Here is a 15,652-nt window from a genome sequence, read left to right as displayed (position 1 = left end):
GGTCAAATAGCCATTACACATCACGGAGGTGTGTTTTGGGTCATTGTCCTGTTGAAAAACAAATGATAGTCCCACTAAGCGCATATATTTGGGCTGCAATTTCTGAGGCTGGTAACTCTAATGAACTTATCTTCTGCAGCAGAGGTAACTCTGGGTCTTCCATTCCTGTGGCGGTCCTCATGAGAGCCAGTTTCATCATAGCGCTTGATGGTTTTTGCAACTGCACTTGAAGAAACTTTCAAAGTTCTTGACATTTTCTGAATTGACTGACCTTCATGTCTTAAAGTAAAGATGGACTGTCATTTCTATTTGCTTATTTGAGGTGGTCTTGCCATAATATGGACTTGGTATTTTACCAAATAGGGCTATGTTCTGTATACCACCCCTACCTTGTCACAACACAACTGATTGGTTCAAACGCATTAAGAAGGAATGAAATACCTTTTAAATACCTAATAATAACTTTTAACAAGGCACACCTGTTAATTGAATTGCATTCCAGGTGACTACCTTATGAAGCTAGTTGAGAGAATGCCAAGAGTGTGCAACGCTGTCTTCAAGGCAAATGGTGGCTACTTTGAAGAATCTCAAATATAAAATGTATTTTGAATTGTTTAACACTTTTTTTGGTTACTACATGATTCCATATGTGTTATTTCACAGTTTTGATGTCTTCACTATTATTCTACAATGTAGAAAATAGTAAAAAAAATAAAGAAAAACCCTTGAATGACTAGGTGTGTCCAAACTTTTGACTAGTACTGTAATTCCACTTTGACATTATTCGGTATTGTGTGTCGGCAATTGACAAAAAAATCTACATTTAATCCATTTTAAATTCAGGCTGTAACACAACAAGATGTGGGAAATAGTCAAGAGGTGTGAATTCTTTCTGAAGGCACTGTATGTATCAAAGCACCTTTGACACCATGGAAGTTCCAAACAAGGGGTTCTTTAAAGATATATAACCTACTCTATGACCCCACCTTTAACCTCCTCCTGCTCCCTGATCCCCCTTTAACCTCCTACTGCTCCCTGATCCCCCTTTACCTCCTACTGATCCCCCTTTAACCTCCTACTGCTCCCTGATCCCCCTTTAACCTCCTACTGCTCCCTGATCCCCCTTTACCTCCTACTGATCCCCCTTTAACCTCCTACTGCTCCCTGATCCCCCTTTAACCTCCTACTGCTCCCTGATCCCCCTTTACCTCCTACTGATCCCCCTTTAACCTCCTCCTGCTCCCTGATCCCCCTTTAACCTCCTACTGCTCCCTGATCCCCCTTTACCTCCTACTGATCCCCCTTTAACCTCCTACTGCTCCCTGATCCCCCTTTAACCTCCTACTGCTCCCTGATCCCCCTTTAACCTCCTACTGCTCCCTGACCCCCCTTTAACCTCCTACTGCTCCCTGATCCCCCTTTAACCTCCTACTGCTCCCTGATCCCCCTTTACCTCCTACTGCTCCCTGATCCCCCTTTAACCTCCTCCTGCTCCCTGCTCCCTGATCCCCCTTTAACCTCCTCCTGCTCCCTGATCCCCCTTCACCTCGACCCCCATTTAACCTCCTACTGTATGGGATAACACATTTAACTGACTCCCATTTAACCTCCTACTGTATGGGATAACACATTTAACTGACCCCCCTTTAACTTCCTACTGTATGGTGTCACACATTTAACTGACCCCCCTTTAACCTCCTACTGTATGGGGTAACACATTCAGCTCACTGACCCCCATTTAATCCCTGACCCACCTTTAACCTCACTGCTACCATCCAGATCCTCATTTCCGTATCCTAAAAATCCCATTGTCTAGTGTTGTCGTTGTCACAGAGTTAAGAATGTGCCGTAAGGTCACTCCACAGCTAGCTTGAAATGTTGTCGATGGAGCCATCCAATTGGATCCTTTTGTATAGCTCAATCGGCCGGTACGTTGTCAAGGAGGATGGTCGCTTGTTTGAGCCCGTTATGGGGACACGGACAGTGGAGGACGATATACTGTGAGCAGCTGACTGCCGTCGGTTTCATGATGTTGAGAGACGGACAGTATATGAGAGATGACTCTTCTTGACCTGTGCCTGTATTCAAGTGTCTCTGAGTAGGAGTGCTGATCTAGGGTCAGTTTAGCCTTTTAGATCATAATGAAGACGATTATGTGGACCTGATCCTAGATATGCCTTCTCAACGTGTCACTCTTCACCCATCTATACTAGCTGTAAAACAGTAGGACATTTCTGTGATTTGACCCGAATGATAACTTTACAGTCGTTTTTTTGTTTAGCATTGTGTAAATCAAGTAGAATAATTCATTGAGGAATAGTTGCACCTTATTTATCTATAGTATATATCCAACTTTTAGAATATTGTCTTGGCTTTTGCCCTAATATGGTTTCCTTGAATATGATGTGATGCCTTCAGCCTTAGGCATTCCCATCACTTCCACTCTTTATAACTGCATTTATTGTCTATAGTTCAACTTCTGACAGTTGAGATTTTGACATTTGAAAGTGAACTGACACAACCGTGTTCCCACAACATGATAACCAGCAGCTTGACTTAATTGGTTAAGTTCCCTTGCTATTTTGTCTATCGATAGCGAGCTACACTGTACTCTGGTGATATATATATATATATATATATCTTCAACGTCAGAAGACAATAGAGGGAATAATGTGGGGGAAATAGCATGACGTAAGCAGCTAATTCACCTCATCAATAGAGAATTGTGACAGCATTTGAAAGACAACCAACTTGTATGCTAAAGAAAAATGATTTTAAATGTGACTGACCAGCAATGTGAAAGTAGAACACTGGGGTGTTTAACTAATGTTCTCCAGTGCATTTGTGCTGTATTCTATGATTATGTCATTGTTGATGGAGATAACTAGGAGAGCCTGCTCTTCTGTATGCTTCTTTTTAGACTAGGCTGTTTTGACAAACAAGGCAGAGATTGTATATGTTAGAAGTTGCTGCTCAAATACCCCAAAGCCTTATTAGAATTATGAATAGCAATTATTTCAAGCTTCATCAAAACAAATGTTTTCTTTCCAACAGTGGTTGGTTGGAACCAATACAAAAAAACTATACAATACAAAGTGATTGACAGTTATTGGTATAACTCATTTGAGCCATCAAAATGACAGAAAAAAAAAAAAATGTTTTCTTGGTACCAAAATATTTAGCTGGCTATGTTTGCTACAAATGTCTTTCCTGGGTAAAGAACCATTGTTGCATAGGGGGAAGAACCCAGAGACATATATATATATATATATACAGTATTAATGTATATATGGCTCTGATAGAATCCAGTTCCCCTATAGGGTGTCCTGCATGTACGTATGTGACATGCAGCCGTGTATAGAGAAAACAAACTGCTTGTTAAGTGTTTGAAACTGTGGTGTTTCAGAAAGGATACTTTAACCTTTTTCCTTTAGGTGTTGGTCTCAAATTAAACAAATAAATAAAACAAAAAATCTAAAGATAAAAACCTTTTGGAGTGTTTTTCAGACTCCCAAATCAAAATGTTAATAATAAGCTGTTGTACAACGTCTGGTTGATAAGAAATATCGGTTATTTTTTTGTACCTTTAAAAACAACTTGGGGGGGAGGGGGGAGGGGGGGTGCTGAGTCTTTTACCCCTTGTCCTATTTTCCTTTTAAAGGACTAGCCTAGCTTTTTAAACATTAACCCGTTAGAGAAATGTTTGTTTGAGGAAATAAGCTTTTAAAGTGGCAGCCGCTCCACTTAAAACCAGGGGTTAAATATGGATTTTGTAAGGTGATGAAACTGTCCTGTCTCTCTGTCCCACAAAATTGCTAAATTTTTCATATAAATCTATTGAACTGTCACTGTACCCTGAAGGTGGTGGGACTATTGGTTGTTGGTCACACCCCTTCCTCCCACCTCCCAATTTAATCCCTGCTCGTCATAACACACTGGATACTTGTATGTGTGTGTGTAATATATATATTATATATATATATATATAATATATATATTTACTTTGTCTTCATTACGTTTCTCTCCTCTCTTCAGACTGTTCTCTATAGTTTTACTACTTTAGATTCTCCATTTTGCCTTTTCTCCTGTGAAAATCTGATTCCTAAAGGTGGGCCTAGAATGATTGTTTACAATTGTATTCCATTTGATCTCTGGATATTCTGTAAATATTGTAATTCATTGTCTTTTTTTAACTTGTTAATAAAGTTATCAGATAACGGTATATTGTGTTTGTTGTTATGGATCATATTTCCACTTAGTGCATCTGTTGTTTCCAATCAGATATACAGTGCCTTGCGAAAGTATTCGGCCCCCTTGAACTTTGCGACCTTTTGCCACATTTCAGGCTTCAAACATAAAGATATAAAACTGTATTTTTTTGTGAAGAATCAACAACAAGTGGGACACAATCATGAAGTCGAACGACATTTATTGGATATTTCAAACTTTTTTAACAAATCAAAAACTGAAAAATTGGGCGTGCAAAATTATTCAGCCCCTTTACTTTCAGTGTAGCAAACTCTCTCCAGAAGTTCAGTGAGGATCTCTGAATGATCCAATGTTGACCTAAATGACTAATGATGATAAATACAATCCACCTGTGTGTAATCAAGCCTCCGTATAAATGCACCTGCACTGTGATAGTCTCAGAGGTCCGTTAAAAGCGCAGAGAGCATCATGAAGAACAAGGAACACACCAGGCAGGTCCGAGATACTGTTGTGAAGAAGTGTAAAGCCGGATTTGGATACAAAAAGATTTCCCAAGCTTTAAACATCCCAAGGAGCACTGTGCAAGCGATAATATTGAAATGGAAGGAGTATCACCACTGCAAATCTACCAAGACCTGGCCGTCCCTCTAAACTTTCAGCTCATACAAGGAGAAGACTGATCAGAGATGCAGCCAAGAGGCCCATGATCACTCTGGATGAACTGCAGAGATCTACAGCTGAGGTGGGAGACTCTGTCCATAGGACAACAATCAGTCGTATATTGCACAAATCTGGCCTTTATGGAAGAGTGGCAAGAAGAAAGCCATTTCTTAAAGATATCCATAAAAAGTGTTGTTTAAAGTTTGCCACAAGCCACCTGGGAGACACACCAAACATGTGGAAGAAGGTGCTCTGGTCAGATGAAACCAAAATTGAACTTTTTGGCAACAATGCAAAACGTTATGTTTGGCGTAAAAGCAACACAGCTGAACACACCATCCCCACTGTCAAACATGGTGGTGGCAGCATCATGGTTTGGGCCTGCTTTTCTTCAGCAGGGACAGGGAAGATGGATGGAGCCAAATACAGGACCATTCTGGAAGAAAACCTGATGGAGTCTGCAAAAGACCTGAGACTGGGACGGAGATTTGTCTTCCAACAAGACAATGATCCAAAACATAAAGCAAAATCTACAATGGAATGGTTCAAAAATAAACATATCCAGGTGTTAGAATGGCCAAGTCAAAGTCCAGACCTGAATCCAATCGAGAATCTGTGGAAAGAACTGAAAACTGCTGTTCACAAATGCTCTCCATCCAACCTCACTGAGCTCGAGCTGTTTTGCAAGGAGGAATGGGAAAAAATGTCAGTCTCTCGATGTGCAAAACTGATAGAGACATACCCCAAGCGACTTACAGCTGTAATCGCAGCAAAAGGTGGCGCTACAAAGTATTAACGTAAGGGGGCTGAATAATTTTGCACGCCCAATTTTTCCGTTTTTGATTTGTTACAAAAGTTTGAAATATCCAATAAATGTAGTTCCACTTCATGATTGTGTCCCACTTGTTGTTGATTCTTAAAATACAGTTTTATATCTTTATGTTTGAAGCCTGAAATGTGGCAAAAGGTCGCAAAGTTCAAGGGGGCCGAATACTTTCGCAAGGCACTGTATATGGTGTCTTTTGACACCACAGGATCAGTATATTCTCCATTGTCACAAATTCCCAGAAATTCCAGGTCAATCCACCCAATACTTTGAATAGGACACCATACCATTGTTTCAGGTTATTGACACTCCAAAAACAGCACTTTGTACAGGCGTATCTATTAGTATACTTATCACGACAGATGTCATGAATCGTAAATGAATAAGCTCTAAGGGGCTCCTGAGTGGTGCAGCGGTCTAAGGCACTGCATCTCAGTGCTAGAGGCGTCACTACAGACCCTGGTTCGATTCCATTCCGTGATTGGAAGCCCCATAGGGAGTACCCAGCGTCGTCCGGGTTTGGGTTTGGCTGCGGTATGCCGTCATTGTAAATAAGAATTTGTTCTTAACTGACTTGCATAGTCAAATAAAGGTAAGCAAGCTCCCAGGAAAGCAATTAGCAAAAATGAATGCTTGGCTTTCAAGGGCAGAACAGATGTGATTCAGTGAGATAAAATAATACTGAAGTGTTTCACAATCACGGCTATGCCAGCCAATACATTTTAATTCCTTGCACTGATCATTCATTATTTACATAGTATTTACTCATCCCAACCCTCATGAGTTCTCATCACCTTTGAGTGTAATTATTGTTTTTGGATGATTGCAGAGACATGGATAATAATACCAAATACCTTTTATTTGCTGTAGTTGTGGTAGTACACGTGGCTTGTTTGAATGTGTCTGTCAGAGACAGTGGCAATCTTTTGTTAGATCAAATGTCTTTATGCATCGTCAATCTTGTGTTAGTGGAGGGATGCAGCCACCCCTGGGCAGCAGAGGACAAAGAGAAGGTTGACAGGAGAAGGCGTAGTGAGGGTGCATCCAAAATGGCACCCTATCCCCTATTTAGTGCACTACTTTTGGCCAGGGTACATAGATGCTCTGGTCAAAAGTAGTGCACTATGTAGGGAATAAAGTGCCATTTTGGGACGCAAGCCTGAATCCCTCACCTCCAGTCTCAAATAAAAGAATGTGACAGACAGTCGTTTAGGCTTTGAAACCAACGGACAAAGCCAGGCTGGGGCTCCCTCTTTATCTGTCTGAGAGAGTGGCCAGAGAAGAGAGAGAGAGAAAGGACAAAGACAACAGCCAGTACTGTAGCTACCAGAAATATGAGCTGTTCTTGGACAGGCGAGAGTTCTTAGAACTATCCGTTTGTATTAAACAGCCATTGTTTGCTACTCGTCTTTGGTGCAAACACCACTGCCACATTTTTTTTACTGCGACATGATCACATCAACTGACCTGACCTTATCGAAGTGAGAGTAAGATATGAGAGTCTTGTGTACTTTGAAGTATATATCAACCTTAAATACAGGACTTTCATTGAACCCTTCTAATATTTTGATGAACCAAATACCAATACTAGATATGCCAGTCTCAACCCCATATTGACCACTTCTGCTCTGCCTCTTGTTGATGTCAATATCTAATGCATTTGATTTTACCATGCTCTATGTAGGCTGTCCTCTTGGATGGTTGCCATGGATAGTCTACACTCAGAGCAGCCCATATTTGTCAAAACAGCTTGTCCACAGGAAATAGCTCTGGAGTGAGGCGACATCCCAGTGGTCTGCAACTCTGTGTTCCACCCTTCCACCCATTACATGATCATGGCTTCTCTCTCTCACTCATTCACATCTCGCTCATCAACTCTGTGGAACTGAGTTCAACTGATCCGAACCACAATCCCAGAGGAACGCAAGACTGCTAGTCGTGTACATGATAAACGACAACGGATACATTTGGGACACAGAAACAGTGGGGAAATGTAGGCCTATGTAAAAAAAAAAAAAAAAAATAATAATAAATGCCTAATTAAAAAGTAGCCTTTGGCATTTTAGAATATAATATACTTGTAGTGTTAAAAGACAGCTGTTATTGGTCAATGAGTCGCTCATCAAACCACCTCGTTTAAGCGTTGAGTTTCTTTTCTTACTATATCCAAATCAAAGTCTTACTCTCAGCTTAGTATTTCACAGGTCTAACATCATCTTTAAAAATATCTCCAAGACATGGGGGATCAGGAGTAGTAATCTCTGAAGCTCACCACTTCTGAGGGGCCGACAGCAGACTGACGACCCCTAGAGACAGACAGAGAGGGATAGAAGGAATCCTGATGCTTTAAGGCACCGCTATCCAATGACTGGACCAGAATGAAACAGGGGAGTGTGGGGGGGAGAGAGAGAGAGAGAGGAAGTAAGAGAGAGTGTGTGTGTGTGTGTGTGGGGGGGGGGGGGGGGTTATTGTATCCAGGGATAGTTAAACATGGAAAATTCTCCCTCGTGGGGACATTTCCCCCGTTACAATTAGGGTTAGAATTGGTTTAAGGTTAGGGTTACGATAGACCGCTGCACCACTCAGGATGCCTAAGGCAACAGCCTGGGATCGAACCCAGGTTGTGTCACAACCGGCCGTGACCAGGAGTCCCATAGGCCGGTGCACAATTGCCCCAGCATCGTCCGGGTTAGGGGAGGGTTTGGTCCAGCATCGTCCGGGTTAGGGGAGGGTTTGGTCCAGCATCGTCCGGGTTAGGGGAGGGTTTGGCCGGGGGGGATTTACTTGGCTAATCCCGCTCTAGCGATGCCATCTGGCGGGCTGGGCGCATGCAGGCTGACTTTGGTCGTCAGTTGAAAGGTGTTTCCCCCGACACAATGGTGCAGCTGGCTTCCGGGTTAAGGAGCACAGTTTGGCGAGTCCTGTTTCAGAGAATGCATGACTCGACCTTCGCCTATCCTGAGCCCATTCTGCTGTTGCAGCGATGAGACAAGATCGCAATCACGAAATTGGGGAGAAAAAGGGGGTAGATTTTTCTCTCTCCAGTAGGTCTATACTGTGTCTCTAGAGGGTCTATACCGTGTCTCTAGTAGGTCTATACTGTCTCTCTAGTAGGTCTATACTGTGTCTCTAGAGGGTCTATACCGTGTCTCTAGTAGGTCTATACTGTGTCTCTAGTAGGTCTATACTATGTCTCTAGTAGGTCTATACTGTGTCTCTAGTAGGTCCATACTCTCTAGTAGAAATATACTGTGTCTCTAGTGGGTCTATACTGTGTCTCCAGTAGGTCTATACTGTGTCTCTAGTATGTCTACACTGTGTCTCTAGTAGGTCTATACTGTGTCTTTAGTATAAATATACTGTCTCTCTAGTAGGTTTATACTGTCTCTCTAGTGGGTCTATACTCTCTGACTGAAATATACTGTGTCTTTAGTGGGTCTATACTGTGTCTCTAGTGGGTCTATACTGTGTCTCTAGTGGGTACATACTGTGTTTCTAGTAGGTTTATACTGTGTCTCTAGTGGGTCTATACTGTGTCTCTATTGGGTCTATACTGTGTCTCTAGTGGGTCTATACTGTGTCTCTAGTGGGTACATACTGTGTCTCTAGTGGGTACATAGTGTGTCTCTAGTAGGTCTATACTGTGTCTCTAGTGGGTCTATACTGTGTCTCTAGTGGGTATATACTGTGTCTCTAGTGGGTACATACTGTGTCTCTAGTAGGTCTATACTGTCTCTCTAGTAGGTCTATACTGTGTCTCTAGTGGGTCTATACTGTCTCTCTAGTAGGTCTATACTGTGTCTCTAGTGGGTCTATACTGTGTCTCTAGTGGGTACATACTGTGTCTATAGTGGGTCTATACTGTGTCTCTAGTGGGTCTATACTGTCTCTCTAGTAAGTCTTTACTGTGTCTCTAGTGGGTCTATACTGTGTCTCTAGTGGGTACATACTGTGTCTCTAGTGGGTATATACTGTGTCTCTAGTGGGTATATACTGTGTCTCTAGTGGGTATATACTGTGTCTCTAGTGGGTACATACTGTGTCTCTAGTGGGTATATACTGTGTCTCTAGTGGGTATATACTGTGTCTCTAGTGGGTACATACTGTGTCTCTAGTGGGTATATACTCCCAAGTAGTTTTTCTTTTTAAAGTTAGGGTTATGGTAAAGGTAAAGGCAATGGTTATGGTAAGGGTTAGGGATAGAATTAGGGGTTAAAGAAATCAATTTTAGGTCCCCACAAGGATAGAATAACATAACTGTGTGTGTGTGTGTGTGTGTGTGTGTGTGTGTGTGTGTGTGTGTGTGTGTGTCAGAGAGAGAGAGAGAGAGAGAAAGAAAAATACAGAATGTGTGTGTGAGCTGAGACCTTGGCCACACCCTATATAGGCACCCCCAGATCAGACCTATTGCCCTTCTGCCCCCGCCCATGCCCCCCGCCCCTACAGCAAGGACCTCAACATGGCAGCTGCACATGCCCAGACCTTAGTAGAGCAACAGTAGAGCAACAGGTCCAACCTCCACTAATACACCCGCCCAAGCCCCATCCTGCGACCCAAGAGGCATGCACCAGACGCCCAGCATGCTCTGCTCACACCTAAGGGTCCGGGCCTAAACCACACAAAAACAACACTAGACACTATGGAACACAAAGCTTTTACTATCTCATCCTGGAATATACAAGGTCTGAGGTACTGACTGTTACTTTTGATTTTGACCCCCCCTTTGTTCAGGGACACATTATTCCATTTCTGTTAGTCACGTGTCTGTGGAACTTGTTCAGTTTATGTCTCAGTTGTGGAATATTGTTATGTTCATACAAATATTTACACATGTTAAGTTTGCTGAAAATAAACGCAGTTGACAGTGAGAGGATGTTTCTTTTTTTGCCGAGTTTAGTTATATGCAAAGGTTATTGTTCAGCATCTGTAATGCAACTTAAATAATGAAAAAAATAAAAATCATAACAAAAAACAACTAAAGAAAAGACTCAAAGACAAAAATATATCATTAATGGACAATGAGGTTAAAACCATTCGGAGTAAAGAAATCATACCGGCTGTGATGACATCAGCTTTGTCAGTCCAAGACGTCTTGAACTTTGGCAGAAGGATTTCAGCAGCAATAAGCTGTGGCTACTCCATCATTTCTCCAAAGCACTTTTGGAGACCGTTCTGAATGGCTCTGATAAGTGGTAGGCACATTTGGCAAGATGCTTCCAGCCTTTGAAGTTTTGTTTTTAGTAAGAAGATCACTGGCAGCAGCCACGCCATATGCGTGTCAAATCAAATCAAATCTTATTGGTCACATACACATGGTTAGCAGATGTTAATGCAAGTGTAGCGAAATGCTTGTGCTTCTAGTTCCGACCGTGCAGTTATATCTAACAAGTAAACTAACAATTTCACAACTACCTTATACACACAAGTGTAAAGGAATGATTAAGAATATGTACATATAAATATATGGATGAGCGATGGCCGAACGGCATAGGCAAGATGCAGTAGATGGTATAGAGTACAGTATATACATATGAGATGAGTAGTGTAAACATTATATAAAGTGGCATTGTTTAAGTGACTAGTGATACATTTATTACATCCAATTATTAATTATTAAAGTAGCTAAAGATGAGTCTGTATGTTGGCAGCAGCCACTCAATGTTAGGGATGGCTGTTTAACAGTCTGATGGCCTTGAGATAGAAGCTGTTTTTCAGTCTCTCGGTCCCAACTTTGATGCACACATACTGACCTCGCCTTCTGGATGATAGCGGGGTGAACAGGCAGTGGCTCGGGTGGTTGTTGTCCTTGATGATCTTTATGGCCTTCCTGTGACATCGGGTGGTGTAGGTGTCCTGGAGGGCAGGTAGTTTGCCCCCGGTGATGCGTTGTGCAGACCTCACCACCCTCTGGAGAGCCTTACGGTTGTGGGCGGAGCAGTTACCGTACCAAGCGGCGATACAGCCCGACAGGATGCTCTCGATTGTGCATCTGTAAAAGTTTGTGAGTGCTTTTGGTGACAGGCCAAATTTCTTCAAAATCCTGAGGTTGAAGAGGCGCTGTTGCTATCTGTGTGGGTGGACCATTTCAGCTTGTCTGTGATGTGTACGCCGAGGAACTTAAAACTTTCCACCTTCTCCACTACTGTCCCGTCGATGTGGATAGAGGGGTGCTCCCTCTGCTGTTTCCTGAAGTCCACGATCATCTCCTTTGTTTTGTTGACGTTGAGTGTGAGGTTATTTTCCTGACACCACACTCCGTGTTGGTCTCAGACTGTAGAATGTTTAGAGCTGAGACCAAACTTTGCAGTACACATTCAAGAAGGACATTTCTGCCGGGCTCAGCCTGAAAGATAAGGTAAGGTAAATGTAATACCTCTTAGAATTCTAACATTTCATGGACAATACATATTACTGTAATAGGAAAAACATTACATTGATTCAAAGAATTGCTACTCACATTTTCACTTTTAATTCTTCACACACATTTCTTATGGCATCCTCCCACTTCTCTTGTATGATACCGGTGATCCTCTCCACAGCCAGGTAAGTTGAGTTCCAGCGTGTTTGATTTGGATGGATCTACTGCAGTTTGTACTCAGTCTCTACAACTTCAGCAGCTAAAGGTTGACCGCCCCGTTTTATTCCACATGGCATTTGGCAAAAGACAACCTGGACAAACTTTTGTAGCCATCACTATTTGTTTCTGCCAAAGCAGAATCTGTTGTTGCAATCAGGTTCAGCAGGTGACAGGCACACCGTTGATGCTGAGGGAGTTGATATTCTAGGCCACTGTCATTTTCCAGGATGGAATAGGTGTCTTGGTATTCAACCTGCTCTGCTGGCTCTTCAGCATCCGAGTCTCGGGTCTGCTGACTCGACTGCCTGGCTCTGCTCACCAAAAACATTGAATGCTTTGATGAAGTTTGATCCAATGTCTGTTGTGGTTCTTACCACTTTCGCCCTGATCCTGTATGCATAATGGATGTCATCGAGGGCACCTACAAGCACATCATATGTATGGGAACCTCTCAATCTCCTGCAAGCGAGTGCAGCAGAATGTCTCACCAGAGTTTCTTCATCTATCCAGTGACATGTGACCACGATGTAACTCCTTTGATGAGCTGTCCAACAATCAGTGGTGGTGGCAACATAATTTACCTTGCCACGGTGTGCCATAACCGTCTTCTTCATGTGATTGGCAGCTTCATGTATTCTTGAACGAACAGTAGGACTGGAGATTACTTTGCATTGAGGATGCAGGGTGGTTACCAACTCTCCTCACAGATCAAATGAATGACAAGCTTGTCAACGGTTGCCTGTGAGATGCACCTGGCTCCTCCCACTGCCATCATCAGACATCATTGCTTGCTTGTAAGTTGAAGAGGTGTTTGATAGTTCCTTGGTTCGTTTGTATGTGGTTGCAGAGGTGAACATATTGTAGTTTGTCATCTTTAATGGATGTTTCCTCTGTGGACAAAATGACTGCATCAGTCTGGGCAAAATGTATATAGCCTGACCAGTTTGGTTTTATACAAATTAACTTAAACCAGCACTTAAAGTGCAATCTGTACGTATTTGGGCAATGACAACATTTTTGTTTTGGCTCTGTAGTCCAGCACATTGGATTTTAAAATCTACAATGACAATAGGGTTAAAATGCAGACTGTCAGCTATAAGAAGGTGTTTTGAATAATGTCACTCTCCAAATGCATATGGATATTGTTCTTTCTTTTCCCCAGTTATAAGAACTATAGTTTTACCAAACATGATTTTTGGCTATTATTTGAAACCCAGTGATCCAACCAGATATAGCTAGGTAATAAGCAAACAAACAAAAAAGAATGCACACACCTACAAATCCCAGGTCTCAAAATGATTTATTTATTTTATCTTCACAAGTTTATTAATTTCACGTTTTTTTATTTCACCTTTATTTAACCAGGTAGGCAAGTTGAGAACAAGTTCTTATTTACAATTGCGACCTGGCCAAGATAAAGCAAAGTAATTCGACACATACAACAACAGAGTTACACATGGAGTAAAACAAACATAGTCAATAATACAGTAGAAAAATAAGTATATATACAATGTGAGCAAATGAGGTGAGATAAGGGAGGTAAAGGCAAAAAAAGGCCATGGTGGCGAAGTAAATACAATATAGCAAGTAAACCACTAGAATCGTAGATTTGCAGTGTAAGAATGTGCAAAGTAGAGATAGAAATAATGGGGTTTAGCTATCACCAACATCTTAAATTATGAGGATGGCTAGCTACTAGCCACCATAATGTCAATGAGGTAGTAGCCCGCACTACAGCTTATATATAGTTCCTTCAGCTGTGTAAAGACATTGGTCAGGGTTAGCTTCTAACTAGCTAGCAACAGGATGAGCTAGCTACCGTTAGCATTATGCTACAGATTGAATGCAACTGGCATTCATTACATAGCCTACACAACAAACGACATTCATGGCGATAAAATATATTTAGAACTTTACTTTTCGTACCATTAACTTACATGTTTCCTCAAGTTTGAAGCAGAGTAAATGTAGGCAGCCACCTCCACCATCTTTGGTAAGCAGAGTTTACATTCCATAGTTACACTGTCTGCTCTTCTCTGCTTGTGTTTTTTGAGAAGCGGTCAGGGATTTCCTTCCTCGTGGTCTTCAGAAGACCCGACCACTGTCTCTGTATGTGTCTGTATTGTCTCCTGAACCTGCTCAATTTGTTTTTCAAGTTGATTAGACAACCTTTTTTTCATGGCATGTAGCTACGTTTTTTTTTTTTTACTGTTACACAATCCTGCTACGGATCATCATTTGGTTTACATACACAGCTGTGATTGGGCCGCTTTTATGCGACGCGTGAATTTGAATTATATTGGTCCATCTGGTCATGTAACTTGTCACTGACAAAGAAGTGAACAGTTTTAGCTGCTACAAAATAAAGAAGTTTAAGGAAAACATAAACTCAAATTGTTCCTTTTGTAATGAATGACCTCTAAGAAACAGTGTTGCATCTTTTTTTGCCATTGTAGTCATATAAGAAAACTGTGGTAAGACATCAGTAGATTTATAATTGAACACATTTTTTATGAAGTTCTTACACTATTGTGGAGAGATATACCGCTTGGATTCTTTACCTACGATAGAAATAAGCTGAAACATTTTTATGTAATTAATTTTATTATTATTTGGGCCACGTTTCATATTCACAAATGTAAATGTACAAACAAAAAAACACATTTTCTTACCTTACAAAAAGAAATTGAACTGTATTTTAAGACAATTAAATACTCTGCTAACAAAAAAGCTGTTGGAATTATAAGTGTATGTGTAATGTGTCACGACTTCCTCCGAAGTTGGTGCCTCTCCTTGTTCGGGTGGCATTCGGTGGTCGACGTCACCGGCTTTCTAGCCGCCACCGATTTACGTTTATTTTTCCATTTGTTCTGTCTTGCTTGTACACACCTGGTTTCCATTACGTTATAATGTATTCCCTATTTAACCCTCTGGTTCCCACATGGTTTTGTGCATGTTTGTTCTTTGTTAAGTAGTCGCTCTGGTGTGTCGAGCTGGAATATTTTTCCTTGTATGGAATTTGTTTGTGATTTTCTGAGTAAGTACGTTGTTACTCAGATCTGTGTCCTGCGTCTGACTCCATCCTACCTGCTGCACACTGACTCTTGACAGAAACACGCACCTCGATATGGAGTCAGCAGGTACACCCGGTCCTCAGTTACCAGTGGTGGAGCCGTCCAGCAGCACACGATGATGCTCCAAAATCTTGGAACAGCCATGGATCGTGTGCTGCACACCACGGAGCGATGGGAGAGAGGGGGTTTTCTCACACCCCCATCCACTTCACCCCAACCCAAACCTCTGTCCACCCCTCTGTCACCTGAACCCAGTGGGATTCGGCTCTCGCTCACGAGGGCATATGATGGGACGGCTGCCGGGTG

General features: G+C 41.9%; 1 long non-coding RNA gene across 1 annotated transcript; it reads right to left on the bottom strand.

Annotated features, from left to right (window-relative positions):
* Positions 1 to 11,839: 11,839 nt before the first annotated feature.
* Positions 11,840 to 14,569, bottom strand: LOC110536957. Its single transcript, XR_002475531.2, has 3 exons — positions 14,199 to 14,569; positions 12,153 to 13,162; positions 11,840 to 12,038 (listed from the first exon to the last, which is right to left on the bottom strand). It is a non-coding gene; the product is annotated as an uncharacterized LOC110536957 (long non-coding RNA).
* Between the last annotated feature and the right edge of the window lie 1,083 nt (positions 14,570 to 15,652).

The sequence above is a fragment of the Oncorhynchus mykiss genome, chromosome 12 (assembly GCF_013265735.2).
Source record: "Oncorhynchus mykiss isolate Arlee chromosome 12, USDA_OmykA_1.1, whole genome shotgun sequence".
In the NCBI taxonomy this organism is placed as follows: domain Eukaryota; kingdom Metazoa; phylum Chordata; class Actinopteri; order Salmoniformes; family Salmonidae; genus Oncorhynchus; species Oncorhynchus mykiss.
This window is presented reverse-complemented; position numbering and strand designations above follow the sequence as displayed.